Raw genomic sequence first — 16,257 nt, 5'->3', positions numbered from 1 at the left:
AAGCAATAAGATCACAAATAAAATAGAACCAAACAAAACATTGCAACTTCCATTTTCCATGAAACTGGAAGACGTATAAATCCATATATTACAAAGTGTAACCATAAGGACTACCAAAATCAGCAGTGACCTTCCAAAAGCTACAAGGAAATAGAGAGGAAAAGTGAAGAACATTGTAGAGAATGTAGAGATTGCACCAAAAATTAGAATGACCATATAATTGATCACTCAAACCAGAATAAATTTGGTGTTATTTCACTCATTGTGAGAAGTTCATATTAAAATGTATGAGGGAACATTATTCATTTTTGATATGGGCAAAATTATCTAAATTTTATAACTAGCATTTTTATACATCATTGGTGAAAGTCCAAATTGGCACAGCCTCTGTGGAGGATAATATTTGAATATCTATCAAAATTGTAAACACATGTTCTCTCTGACTAATTTCACCTCTGGAAATTTACCTTATGGATATCCTACACACATATGCTTATTTTGCAGCATTACCTGTAAAGCAAAAGCTTGGAAACTGCATAAATATCCATCAATAGATAGCTAGTTAAATAAAGTAAGATTGATACCAAAAATGACATTCTGTGAAGCTGTAAGATAAGAAAAAAATATAGAGAATGAGGATGCTGTCTATGTGCCGATATGGGAAGATCTCCAAGATATATATTTAAGTGAAAAAAGCAAGGTCGAGATCAGTATTTATAGTATGGTATGTTTGTGCAAGAAAGGGGGATGCATTAGTTTTCTACTGGTGCTATAACAAATTAACACAAATTTAGCAGTTTAACACAACACACATTTATTTTCTTATAGTGTTGTAGGTCGAATCTGACACAGGTTAAAATCACGGTGTCAGCAGGCTGTTCCTCTCTGGAGGCTCTAGATGAAAACGTTTTCTTGCTTATTCAAGTTGTTGGCAGAATTCAGTTCCTTGCATTTATAGGACTGTGTCTTTGCTGGTTGTCATCTGAGAGCCATTCCCAGATTCTGGAGGCCGTTGGATTACTAGGTTCATAGTACACTTCCTCCATAATCAACGCTAGCAATGACAGGTCAAGTCCCTGTCATGCTTCGACTCTCTGTTGCCTCTTCTTCCCGGCTTGCATCTCTCTGACAGCTCTTCTGCCTCCTTCTGTTTCTAAGGGCTCATGTAATTATACTGAGCCCATCAGAATAATCCAGGATACTCTCCCTATTTTAAAGTTTACAGTTTTAACTCTATCTTCAAAGTCCCTTTGGCCTGGCTGTGTAAAATAATACACTCATGGGATTGTTGACTTAAAAAGAATATATGCACAACGTGAGAGCTGTGAGTAAAGTTTTGCTTGGGGCAAAATGAGGACTGCAGCCCAGGAGACAGCATTTCAGATAGCTCTGAGAAACTGCTCTGAGGAGACGAGGGGAGAAGCCAGGATATATAGGAGTTTTGCAACAAAGGACCGGTAGTCAGGAACGTCAAAAGATTATTGTTAATTAAAGAAAACCAGATATTTCAAGTTAAGGAATTTAGCGCTTTTCTATGTATGGGAAGATGCAAGAGTCTTGGCTCACTGAAATCATCCCTGTGATATGCATCTCAGCCATCTGGGGCCAGTATCCTGACACATCCTGAGTTTTTCCTCAGGGCTCACCAGCTGCAGTCTGATGGCTGCTAGATGGCAGGTATTCTTTTCAGCCCTGAGTTTCCTCGGCTAGGCTCACGTTGGAGGGCTGCAATTGTTGATGACTGTGACATCCTTTGTTTATTGATATGGCAGAAAATATTTCATTTCTCAGATATCCTCCTCTTGGTCAGGAATGCGACCAATATTTGGAAAACATTTCGTGGCCAAATTTTGTCCCAGGGTGCTGGGAGGCTCATCCCAGATCAGACAAAAGTTCCTGCTGATATGCCACTCCAGGTGCTAATTTTCGGATTAGGCCCTGTTGATAATTAAAGATTCTCTGGCTCCTCTGTTTTACTAATCTAATCTGATCCAGGAAATGTTTTCCCTAGTTGCATCTTCCCATATCTAGAGTTGCACTATTACAATTGTTGATCGCATACAGAACTGTATATTTGATCAACTGCTTCAAGTTGCCTAGTCATCATTATTTTTGTTGGAGGCTCAGTCATACATTTAGTAATACAAGAAACAATAATCTTGTAAAACAGGCAAAATACAAATAATATAGCTAATAACATTAATAGAGTTATAAGTAAATGTTTAAGCCAAGAGCTTCCCATGCCAAACCATTTTTCTAAGGGGTCATCAAGACTTGGGAGTGGGTCACTTAAGGCAAAAATCTGATTTTTCATATGGCTAATTAAACGTGTTATGTTAGAGGATTCGTCAGATATGAAAACACAGCATTCAGTTTGAATTGTGGCACAGGTACCTCCCTGAGATGCTGTAAGGATGTCAAGGACCACGTGGTTTTGTAGCACTGCTTTTCTCATCATAGAGACCTAAGAATTCAGTAGGCTAGTAGCCTGGTTACGATCACTGAGTGCTGTAAGAGACAACGATCTTATGAAATAGACAGGATAAGTAATGCAGCTAGTAATATTGACAAAGTCATAATGCAGCAAGGAGACAGAATCATAAACAATTTGGAAACAAAGAACAAATTAAAACAATTAGTATAATTAGTTGTAATCTAGTTGCAATAAACCATCAAGTCCATAGGAGAGCCACCTGGAGAAGCCAAATTCTGTTAGGATCAGGTAGAGCGAAAAAGATAAATGTTTTATCTTTATTTACAAGTGTATACTTTATCAACTTGTAGTTCATAGCATAAGAGAAAAGGTTTTTCTGAAAAACAAAGATTAAAGCTAGTATATTTCCCAAAGTCATAAAGTTATAAATCATATTCATCAGTTCATTCAGTCCCATGTAATTGATTCCTGTTGATTTGGATAAAGTAATCAGGTTTTCGGTCATTTGTTACATAGTTCAGTGGTATTATCTAAAGGCCATCAGAAACTTATCTTTGTTTAAAAAGTTCTTTTTATGAGTCTTCTTGAAAATCTTCATTTTGTAAAAGCATCAGGACAAAACTTAAAATAGCATGGTTAAAGATTTGAGTATAATGCAATTAGTAGGAAACTTGGATGTTTCTGTGACATATAGCATTTTAGAATAACTAGAATTATGACATTATATCAAGACATATGAGATGTTAGGGATTTCATATAAATTTCCAAAACAAATTTAGTTAGATTTTGAGAAGTTTGTTAAAAATATCAAAAAGTTTTTAAAACACAACAGGATCATAGGTCACTGTGAAACAATACTTATTCATTTAACCAAAGTCGCAAAACGATTTAAAGAAAACAACAAATATGGATCACTTAACGGCACAGAAACTCACACAATCTGCTTCATATATCTTCATGGTGCCTATTTCTCATGTGGAATTGTCTGGAAATAAAAAGTACAGGGTAAATGCAACCACTCAAAAATGCATCAGGAAATAAAGTCCGACGTGTTTCTGACATCACAATTATAACTTTAAGGATAGAGTCAGAAACACAGGGTCACTAGATATATTATAAGAAGATGTTCACTACACATATCAGACCAACACAAATATGGTAAGAACTGGAGAAAAGAGAGAAGGTCAGAAAAGGTCATCAGTCCAAGAAAGTATAAAATCAATGGTGTGGGTGGACATGTTGGAGCTTGCAGGAATATCCAAATTATAGACTGGAACATGATAATTAGAAACAAATAAAATTATCTAACATTCCAATAGTTACATATTTTAAAATACATTTCAGGGGGACTTCCCTAGACAGAAACCATTTTAAACAACACTGTCATCAGACAAGGCCGCTGGGTGTGACGCAGTAAGGCACAAGTGAGAGTACCCTGTGATCATGGCACCACACAGGAGCAAAAGAGAATTATGCAATCACAAAAATGAGGCAATATTCTCCTAGTCTAGCTAACAAAACTGACTCGTTTCCTTACAAGTTAATTTTAGCTCCAGTCCCTTCTTTTTGCCATCCAAATAAACCAACCAGTTCTAAGACATACTTTCTTTCTTTTCCCTCAATAAAATGTAATTCCATTCCTCATACCTTCTTTACTGAAACACACATTCTACTTTCCTTCTGTACACTGATATGTTTCCATATTATTTCTGTTGGCTTTAATTACATGTTTAAATTTGGATCCTCAACTCTTAAAAACCTTAATTTCTAGTGAAAATTAAGAAGTAAGCAATTATGAACTGTTTTTTACATTAGCATTTTGTAGCTTGGTGAACATAATTATCAGTGATAATTTCTAAAAACATTTGTTTTCTTTTAGAGAACATCTCAGGGTGGCACCAGACATTTTCATTGATAGTCCTAAATAACTTTAGTTTCTCTATTTAGTAAATGATGTCTCAGTATCTTAATTTTTTGGAAATTATCTACTCAGTAAACTTCCATTACTTAAACTAGCACAATTCTAGACCTCTGAGTTACCAAATATCTGTAAAGATCACTTTAAGTAGACATTTCTAAAATATACTTATTTTTAAAGAGTTTACCCAAAGTTCTTATCTCTTTTACATTTAAAGTCTCATCATATCAAGTTATTTTCCTTGCAACAGATATAATAAGGTCTTATTTGACTTCTATTAAACCTAGGTACAATAAAGTATTATACTTAATATTGATGACTCTGAAGACAAGTCTATATTAATTAGATCAACAAACAAACTTTAATACTAGGTATCAACTTAACATTGAATATTTTATTTCCCAGTTCAGGTGAACCTGAAAGTCAGTTTGGTCAGTTTCTTTTATATTTAATTTGTAAGCACTTACTTTTAAATTGAATAGAGCTCTTTATAAATTCAGTTTTGATAATACTTTTCAGAGGTAGAGATATCGCATGTATAATGCGTACACAGACATATAAACAGGCAAAACTAGAGATCTCCTGGCTTTACTTAGAAACTTAGTTATGAATCAGGTATTACAATACAAAATTATTAGTTTACAAACAGTTGGAATACATTAAAGTTGCTTGCTCAGATGACTAAGACTTTACTATTTGTAAAGTTTGGCTGAGGCAGCATTTTCAGCGGTTTGAATTTTAAAACTGCCACTTTTTTCCCCTTGGTTTCAGGTCTTGTTTGATTGAGTTAATTAGGCTCAGTCTCAGGCCCTTGTGGCCTGTATTTACATTTTGGTTGGTAGAGATTTGCAGGAGAAAGACAGTGGTTTTTTAGTTCCCCAAAGAAGAGGTCTGCCACCTAAATGATACTAAAAGATTTTATCAGTGACAAGATTTCTAACTAAACTGAAACTTATTTTACGAGTTCTATATTCTAGAACTTTAGAGTTTATTATGCCTTCAAAGGTTTGTATTAGGCATTCAGTAAAGACCTTCATTTTGAGTTCACAAGCTAAACTCTGAGCAAAATCACTATATTTATTTTTATTAGCCCTTGAATGTTAGATCCCAGTTTTTACTTATTTGTATGGCTCAGGTAAACCTATTGGTTTTCTTTAGTATGTTTAATATTTTCTGAGGGGCAATCTATATGCCTTGTCTTATAATACCACACAGGGGAAGTATTTACCAGTGAAACATGCCTATCCCACAATATAATTAAACAAAAGAGATGTCACCACCTTATAGAAAACCCATTTAAATATACCCATTTTATACACTTTCATCTCAATTCTGTCAACTTTTATACCTCTAACTTTAGCTTTTATTAGGATCTAATCAACAAGCTTTTATCTTACAGGAGGAGTTCTAGAAACTTTTCTTCTTTTTGTTCCTAGTCCATTTTATCAATTTTTATATAAAAAGCTCTGGGATCCCCAGAATGGGGTTGAGCTGAGGAACTCAGGCCCTTTGTTCTAATTGTTGCCCCAAATAATTGTTGGTCAGGTATCTCAGTGTAAATTTTTTTTTCTAGCCCCTTAAATGTATATTTTAAAACTGGGGTAAATAGAACTGACTTATTTGGCTTTTAATGTCGGGACCAGTAGGGGGTCCCTTTTGGCCCATTTAACCTTAGGTAGTGTAGTAATATCAAAACCTTGTGTTTTAATCACATAAATGTCCATTTGATTTATCCCATTTTAAATAACCATCTAAAGGTTTCTTTATTCATTTGAGAGAATTCCTTTAAAATTTCTACCTTGTTGGAAATAGCATCTAGACTTCCCTTACAGGATTTTTCCTGTTAACATTAATTATTCTAATGCTTTATTAGCATCTGTAAGACCCATTGAGGAGAAGCAAAGACCACAAATGAAGCTTCCCAATCCAGCTTTTCTTGTTTTACACTAAAAATGTTCTTAGGTTAACCATTAGATATATCTATCCTTTTTTTTTTTCTTTAGTTTGATTTTTGTTTTATAGGTACCAATAAAACAGCTATTTATGAGAGCGCTCTAGATTCACCAATTTGTTAGTTTCTCCAGTTTAAAAGGATCTATCATTTGGCCATTAATAAAATACATATTAATAGTGATTCAAACCAATAAGACGCAAGAGGCTTCCCCATAAGTGTGCCGGGGAGGATGTCACCTTAGCAAAATCCAGAGAGTTTACTCTCAAGAAATAGCACGGCAGAGGCCAAGTTTCCAAAACACATACATGTTCACACAGAACGTCCTGGGAAGATCTGGTAGAACATTTACATCTCAAAGACACAGGAAGAGAAATGCAAGTTTCCCCCTAGAAGGGCTTTGTTTAAAGTCAGAATTCTGAAAAGATATGTTTATCAAGCCAGCTTTTCAACCTTAATTTAACTGCGTACGCAATAAAAAGAACCTCCTCGTTTTTAGGGTGAGATTTCCTTTAATTTCCTATTAAGTAAATACTAATTGATATAGAGGCTTGTAGGTCTGGATGGTTAACTCAAATTTCTTAGCAGATCCCAACAGATCCTGACTCGGATCGGGAAATTTCTTAGCCAAGGCTCTAAGTTCTGCTCGGGTCCAGGGTGTGTAAGTAAGCACCGAGGACGGTTCACCTCTCCCTGTAATAGGTGTCTTCTCTAAAGGGAGCTATAATCACTTCTGATTTTTTTTTTATCCTCCTATACTGGGAAAGAGGGAACAGCAGGGGGCAGAAGAGTTGGAGAGAAGAAGAGCGCCTGGGCCAGGCACTTCTGATAGAAAAGGATTCGTGGGAGGCGCAGAGGGAGAGACAGATTCAGAGACAGAGTGGTAGCACCCGTTTTTAGTTCTGACATAGTTTCAAAAAGTTACTCTATCATTTCTTCTTTTAGAAGCTTCTAGATACCAATCAAAGTAAGCATTCCATTCAGTCTGTTTGATCTTATGGACAGCTTTTTTTCTTTTCTTTTCTTTCTAATTGTGCACACAAAAATAGCAATTTTGGGAATATCGAAGAACCCCAATTTGGCCATTTAGGTTGAGTTCTCCTTCATAATTTCCTCACTTAACTAGGTACTTGTAAGTATGAGCTCCGTACGTGTTGTACATGAATCTGGCTTGGGTGTTAGTCGGAGGTCGGTTTTCTGATGCCCCTCGTTTTTGTGTTTGAGAGATTCTATCTCTCATTTTAAGTTGAATTTGTCAGGGATGAAATTTACTAGTGAAATTGTGTGGTATTGCTTGTGAGCTTAACCCCTCTAGGAGTCACCCCAGAGTCGTTTCAGCCCTCTTACGTGGCTCAGTTTCTCCCTTCGGTGGTCTAAGACCACTGCGGGTGCTTGGATCGCTGAATGGCCAATTCTTATCCACGACCCCTGGACGAGCAAGTGTTTTAATTAATGAGTGGCTTTCCCTATGAGACCAGTGCACGGTGTGAGGACTGCCTCTACCACTCCCATAAATTTCTCAGTCGCCAGAGAAAGCCGTAACTGGCTGGGAGGAGTCTTGTTCCTTTTCTTCGGGGCAACTCTCTCATGTAATATCTTCACTTTTATCCTGACAAATTCTATTAAGGCAGCTGAATTGAGGAAAAGCGTTAGGTCAGCCTCTTACCTAACCACTCAGCCAAGACCACTCAGTCTCCCGCAACTGAGCAAACCCTGGTACCTTTCAATCAGGCCCCCCACCCCAGTATCCTTCGACTGGGTGGGTATTTCCCTGGTATCTTTCAACCAGGCCCCCCTCCCAGTATCTTTCAACTGGGAGGAGGCGGGTACCTGCTACACCGCCAAATAAAACTCATGATCATAACTGAGAACTAGGAGAGACTTATCCAAATTCGTCTGGACTCTCCGAGGAGGCGGATGGGCGCAAGCAGCCTCTGCTGGTACCAAGGCTCCGGTTCCTGGTAGAGTTCAGGCGAAGGAGAGAAGTCCAATCTGGGTCCCTTATTCGTGGCCGCCATAACTGTTGACATAAAAATATATATATGCACGACCGTGAGAGCTGTGAATAAAGTTTTATTTGGGGCAAAATGAGAACTGCAGCCCGGGAGACAGTGTTTCAGATAACTCTGAGAAACTGCTCTGAGGAGGCGAGGGGAGAAGCCAGGATATATAGGAGTTTTGCAACAAAGGACAGGTAGTCAGGAACATCAAAGGTTATTGTTAATTAAAGAAAACCACATATCTCAAGTTAAGGAATTTAGCGCTTCTCTATGTATGGGAGGATGCAAGGGTCTGGGCTCACTGAAATCATTCCTTTGATATGCACCTCAGCTATCTGGTGCCAGTATCCTGACACATCCTGAGTTTCCTCAGGGCTCGCCACAGGGAGTGGCTGCAGTCTGACGGCTGCTAGATGGCAGGTATTCTTTTCAGCCCTGAGTTTCCTCGGCTCCCTTTGGAGGGCTGCAATCCTTGATGACTGTGACATCCTTTGTTTATTGATATGGCAGGAAATATTTCTCTTCTCAGGATCCAGGTTATTTTGGGGGGCCATAGGAAATAAATACTCAAATTTGTTTATTACACGCACCACAAAACTATGGAAAGATACTTAAGGAACCCAAGAACAGTGGTAACATGGAAAGAGCTGTTGGGAGCTGGGCAGATGAGATAAAAAGAGAAATGTGATGAGCAAATTGATACTACATATCTTTTCACATATGCTTAGAACCATGTAACTATATTACTCATTCAAAAATTAAATGAAAAGTAAATGAAGATCCAATAAAATGGTGAAAACTATGTAAATACATATTTGTTAAGGAGTTTTCACCCTCTCTTCCTAAGTCTCTGTTATCAAATTCTCATTCGGAGCATTCTGATTTATAGTTTGCTTTAGAGCTACTGGTTAGAATCTCAGTGAGATCTTCTTTGTTCCCTCCTGTGAAGTCACAAAGGGACAGCCCCCTCTTTTTACACAGTATATCTTATTTTCCTTTAAAATTGATTTTTTTACTTTATTCAAACTGGTTTTCTTTTTTAAAAAAACTCCACAGGTTTTTTTTTGGTTTTTTTTTCTTTTTTCTTTTTTTTTCTTGGCTATCCAGATAATATTCTGCCACTAAACTTTGTTAGTGAATTTAATTTACTGACCTCAAATTCAGGTAAAATGTGAACAGTCTTGGGGATTAATACTTATTTTACAATTTGCCTTTGATCTGAACTTCTTTAAATTCATTTCCTTTTCAATGTTACATTGTGATTTAGATTCCTCTTGATTGCTATATCCATAACCACCTGGGTTCAAACATTTTGATTGCTATTAAACTGTTACTGAAATGATCTTTTAAGCCTCTTGTACAGAGCAGTATTTTAAAATGCACTTTCTTCTTCAAAAAGCCCAAATTTGCCATTATTTGATTCTTACAATCTTTCTACTGACCATTCTCATCATCCTTCAGTTTGATCAATTCGAGCAATCCCTTATGTAAAAATGTGAAACTACCTTGTGTCTGGCCTCCAATTCATCAAGTGAGTTTTCCGGATAGAATGGAGGCTGGGATGGTCTTGAGAGTCCCAAAACTGAAGGATCTACATACATGAATCACTTCACAATTTTGCCATTTAAGATAAATGGATCATATTTACTGTGAATTTGGCAGTTTTTATTACACTATTGAACTAAGTGAGAATGGAATAAATAGTTCTATCTCACTTTTATGCTGACATATCCAGAACACTCTGCAAATGCTTTGCTACATCTTAAAAGGGTCTGAATACCTAGCACAATATATAATAACTAAAAAGCAACCAATGCAAACAAACATACACACACATAGACACACACAGAGAGACACACAGCTTCAAATAGAAACTGTGCCTAATGGGGCTTTTAACAAAGTTATCAGTTTTGTATTTAAGCCACTGAAGACAAAACACAGACAACAGTATGCATAAATTGAAAGGCTGTTTGTTACACAACACACTTGAAAATGTTATATTTACATGGCAACCAGCTTATTATATTTACATGAACATCTGGCACAGGTTCACTAAAATCTTAAAAACAGATGGACATGAAGAAAGAACTAGTAATTAACAAAGCTATATGTTGATTAAATCAGCATGTGGTTAATTTTTAATGATTGCTAATCTTTATTAAGGATGGTGAGACTTTCAAAAATCTAATCTTTTTGACTAACCTATCAACTGACCAAGGAGGCAATGATAACTACTCTGGTCATTAACATGCTATTTCAGTATTGTTACCACAAACCCTGACTGCATGAGGCATATTAATAGAAGTAAAATTCAAAAATTAAGATTCTATTAGGTCTCTGAAGCCCTCTGGTTCTTATATCTACAGAGGTGAGCTGAGCAGCAACATTCTTGTTTAGGAATAATTACATGCAGTGATGTATGTTATTTGAATATTGTCTCCATGTTCCGAATCGTTTCAGTCAACTCAGTGTCTCCCGCTGCCCTTCATCCATCCTAAAGTCTCATTGAGTGCTTCTCTGAGCTCTCCAAATAGGCACCCTCTGGTTGCCAAGCAACCACAGATTTTCTACAAGTGCTTGTGCCATGTGTACTTAAACTGCAGTTGGCCTTTTTTTCCTTCAACTTTTCAAAGCTTAGAATAATAAATATATGAGAGTCAGGTAGAGCTAGGTATGTTTTGAAAGAGAGTACTGGGAAGTCAGAAACCATTAAAAAGAACAGAACACCTTTTGGGATGTTGTGTGTTGTTGATATATATATATATATATCTACATATGTATATATCCCCTTTTAAAAAGGCTTTACAAATATATTAACAATTATATATGTAATATGTATATATATAATATACGGATAGATATATATACCTTTTTAAAAAGCTTTTACAAATATATTAACAACTAATTCATCAAATAGGTGACAATGAAACTATTTTTCCTAAGATAGTAGATATTTTGCATTTTATATCCAATAGCAAGTGAGTAGATAGCTATTCCTGTGATTTTCTATCAAGCATTATAGAGCTTCCGTGTGGATATATAGAATGTCAGTTCTGACAGCCAACTTACTATCGACGAGCGCTAGTTATGGTCCTTTATTCCAGATGGAGTTTTTCTAGGTTGAATGGCTTTGATTTCCAGGGACAGTTATTGAAAACTTGCTCACTAGTTGCTATTAACACCAATTTGCAAAGAGAGGATGAAGTTTAGAGAACAGATCAGTCGTGGCTGTGTCAAAGAACAAGTCTTGCGGAAGGATTTAAAGAAAATACAGAGGGACCTAATCAACATTTAAAAAACAATACATCTCACTACAAATTAAGTTTCTCTCATTTAAAGTCAAATTTATATACATATTTTCCCCTTTGTAAATTTTTATATTTTCAAGACAAAATAGGCAATTTTATTTTCATTTTATTGTATGTCCCTGATGGGGTTCAGAGCATGCTATCGCAAGAGATGGCACTTGGTATACAGAATATTGTAAGCTGAAGGAGTTTGAGAAAACAGCAGAAGCAGGAAAGTCACTCAGAGTAACCTTCCCCCTGCCCTTCTTCCCTGAAACAGGTCATAAAACCCTCATGTGAAAGGTGCCTTCCTACACCCAGAAGAAAAGAGCATCTTTATCTCTGAAGACAAAGGGACATGGAGAAGGATCCAAACAAACAGGTCTTCCTAAGTTTTTTCCAGTTTACTACACTTACCTCATACTCCTTGACTATCGTATTTCTCCACAGCTATCTGCTCTTCATCAAACCCAGCATGAAAACATTCAGTTTTAACAACTTCTTCCAGTCTTCATTTTTGTTTTGTTTTGTTTTGTTTTACCTCCCGTGTCATGTAAAACTTAAATAAATGTGTATGTTTCTATTCTGTTAATCTGTCTTTGTCAGTTTAATTTTCAGACCACCCAGGGACCATAAGAGAGTAAAGGAAACTTTTCCCTCCCCTGCCTCGCTGTCTTCCATAAGTGACAGTTAACACTGGTGTGACTGATAATTACCACTGAGAGATTTGGAGTTTGAAGTAGAATTTGTTTTTTCAGGAAGCTGAACCTAACTGGATAACCTGTGAATTTCAGAGGAAAAATCTATATCAAGCATGGTATGAATGGTTCTTATTTTCTAACCCAAGACCAGGAAGACTTTGGAACCATATTGCCTTGGTCAGAGTCTTGTCTTCATCATATACAAGCTGAGTGACCTTGAAAACCCCTTTCTTTGTTATACCTCAGTTTTCTCATCATAAAATGGAGAAGATAATAGTGCCTACCTAATGGCTGTTGTAAAGATTAAATGAAACAATGAGTGTAAAGTACTCACTACCTGATACATTTAAGTAACATATAAACAATAACTATTCAATGAGGCTCCTGAAGTCAGTCAGCAGGCTCATATTTCCATTGTTAAGAATTTATGAGTGGAATTCTCTCTTTGGTCTGTCTTCTACTGGGACCTTTACAAGACACTGCCTCTCCTGGAAGCCCAAAATAAATATTTCTCCAATCAGGAGAGCTGAAACATTCTGGTACTGACACCCAGCTTATAACCCATGTTTTTGTATGTAAGCTCATTTTTTGCTTTTTTTTTTTTGGGGGGGGGGGGATTATTTGAGACTTGATGGATTGGTTCATATTTCATTTAGTTATCTAAAAATGCTGAAAATGTGGAATAATTAGGAATCAGTCAGAGTACAAGGTTGTTGGGAAAAGTCCCAAGCTACTTAGCATTGAACTGTTAGATGAGCCTCTGCTGTTTCCAACCCACTACTTGCCTCAGGGTCATGAATGAACCCTGTGTAAACCACTCATGAAAAAATATTCAATTAGAAGCAAAAGAATTATTTGTTTAATCTTATAGAACTACACTGTATGAGTTACCTGATGAAGATGAGCAAAAGCAAGGGAGGAAGAAGGAAGAGATACAAAATGGTGAGTAAATCTACCTCTTAGACTATGCTCAGAGTGCTTTTCACTTTTTTCTACATTTGATTAAAACTCATTGATACATTAAAAATGTATAATTTATAGGGACAGAGTAAAGGGACAAAGTCAGTGATTAAATAGTTAATCCCACTAGAGGATTGTAAGTAAAGAAAAAAGTATGGGAAACCCCTGTAAGTTAATGATCACTCAAGAAAGCAGGTTTGCTTAATCACAAAACCAAGCAGGCTTGCTTAGCAACAAAACCGTGCAACAGAAACATGAGACATGCCCCCAAATGATAAAAAAATGGTGGCATGAGACCCACATTCTGCCCAGTGAGCTCAATAAGTTAATGACCCCTAGGACATGCTCTCTGCACACATAAAAACAATAATTTATGGAAAGGTGGCATTTCAAAGTGAAAGACCCACATTGTATGAGACCTGAAATAAGTTTTCCATAGTGCCATGACAGTCCTGGCTTGACCATGTAGGGACAAGAAAACTGCCCTGCCCAACCTGGAGGAGGAGCTGATGATGAAAATGTGACCTCAGGAATGAGGAAGAAGGTGGTCTTTTCCCCCTTCAATTTTTCCTTTTCCCCTAAATCAATTTTTCCTTTGATTATAAAAATGTAACCCACTAAGTACTTGGGGCCGGACAATGCTCACCTGCCCACTTGTAAGCCTCACAGCATCCTATTCTAATAAATCACTTCTTATCTATCACTTTGCCTCTCACTGAATTCTTACTGTACTAAGACATAAAGGACCGGAGATCCTCGGGGCCCCACAAAATGCCACCTAGAGGTTTCATAATTAGAACTCCACATTGTTGATTATTGTACATGTTTTTTAGAAGTTTGGAATGTTTAACTTTTCTTTCAAGTTATGTTTTTTTGCCTTGGCAACTAAGAAACATATTCTTTACCCTCCGTAAACATCTCTTGTTGTCTAATATTAGTGAAAGTTCTGTTCTCTGTCACTTACCTACAGATTTTACCCTTCTCTTGCAAATGTTTTTCTTTCTTATATTTTTCAGTGTTAAAGGATGAGACTGAGTTATTAATATTAAAAAAATCAATAATTCTCAGTTCAAATTTACTGAGTCAATGTCCAGATGTAATTTTTAATTTTCTTTCTTTTTTTCTATCACTAAAAGAATTTGTATCCCTAAATAATTTTAAACAAAAAATAAGTCATATTTCCATTAAATTTTGATGTCCTGTATTAACAGTTAAATTTGGAGGGTAGTTTACAGAAATAGTAATGATCTAAAAATATAAGAAATTCCTCCTGATAAAGAATGCCTGAAAATGACTGAAATACTGCTATACACACACACATGCACACATACACCATGTATTAAACCTTAAAGAAAGTTGAAATAAATTTTTAAAAATTGTTTTCATACAGAACATTTTCTATGACCACATGCAATTACCTTAAAAATTAATAACAAGCAGATAAAATAGAACCTTGGGAAATTTAGTAATTAAATTTTAATGACCTCTAAATCACAGAAGAGAAATCAAAACTACTTAGAACCTAATAATAATAAAATATTAAAACTTGGCCACACGATCAATGTAATCCTTAGAGGGAAATTTAACATCTAAAACATTTATATTAGGAAAAAAAAAGAAAGGCTGAAAATAATTTGGTAAGATTTTAAGAAGTTAGAAAATGAAGACAAAATAATTCCAAAGGAGTAGAACAAAAATAATTTTAAAAAGCAGAAAATAATGAAGTTGGAAGTGAAGCCACACAAAACTGAATCAACAAAGCCAGAATATAGTTTCTTAAAGTTTTGTTAAAACAGTCAAATCTCTATGAATATTGGTAGACAGGGGAAAAGGGAAAAGAGAAATAAATACCAACAGGTTGAGAAGAGATATATGGTAATAAGAGAATAATATTGACTTTAGGCAAACTACAATTTTTATTTCCAGGTATGAACACTGATGAGCATGAAAACTCATAGCTATATCAAGTTGCCTTTATTTTATTACCACATTAACAGAGTGCGAAAGAGAGATAAATATACGAGTAGATGCAGCTCACCTATGCTAATTCCTCCAGAATATGACCAATTCACCTGAAGTGAATAAGAAGCCCACCAAGTGTGAGAAGCCCAATCCAGAAATCAGCTGCCTTTTATACCATTAGTTTGGAGGAATAGCCAAGTCAGGGCTTAAGGACTGACTTACTACCATGTAATTGGATTGATTGCTGTGCCATACCTAGGTACATGTGTTATACTTTTACTTCATTTAAAGTTTACAATGAGTGTGGCCATGTCCTTAATAAATATAAACAGAGAGTAAATTTGAAACTTTAAGAAAATAGAAATAACGTAGAAGACTATAACTTCCCAAACCTGGCTCAAGAAGAAATTGAAGAGATCTATAATAATGAAAGAACTTGACATAGTCATTGAAATTTACCACACACAGTTTTACATGCAATTTTGACCAAACATTCAAGGAACTGACAAGTCTGATATAAACAAATTTTTCCAAAGAATAGAAAAAAAGAAACTTTTCTTCATTTTATAAAGTTAACATAATCTTTTATGTTATGTTAATCTTTATGTTATAAAGTTAACATAATCAGAATAATTATAGAAGGGAAAAATTACAAGCCAATTTCATTTATAGATTCCAAATCCTAAATAAAATATTACAATATACAATAATAGAATATAAAATACAACCATATAAATATATCATTTTTAATAGTTACAATAAGTTACTGAGGAATAATATAATATAAAATATATAAGATCATTATAGAGAAAAAATTTTAATTAGATAAAATTTTAAAAGAATACCTAAATAGATGAATAACATCATCATTGATGAAAAAACTCAATATTATAGATATCTCAATTATTCCAAAATATAATACCAATCAAACTAAATATAATACCAATTGATATCCTAACAGAAGTTTTGGGGAACTTGGTATGTTGGTTTTAATATTTATATTGAAGAGCAAAAGATCAAGAATAGACAAGGTACTGCTAAAGA

The sequence above is a fragment of the Eubalaena glacialis genome, chromosome 3 (assembly GCF_028564815.1).
Source record: "Eubalaena glacialis isolate mEubGla1 chromosome 3, mEubGla1.1.hap2.+ XY, whole genome shotgun sequence".
Classification (NCBI taxonomy): Eukaryota; Metazoa; Chordata; class Mammalia; order Artiodactyla; family Balaenidae; genus Eubalaena; species Eubalaena glacialis.
This window is presented reverse-complemented; position numbering follows the sequence as displayed.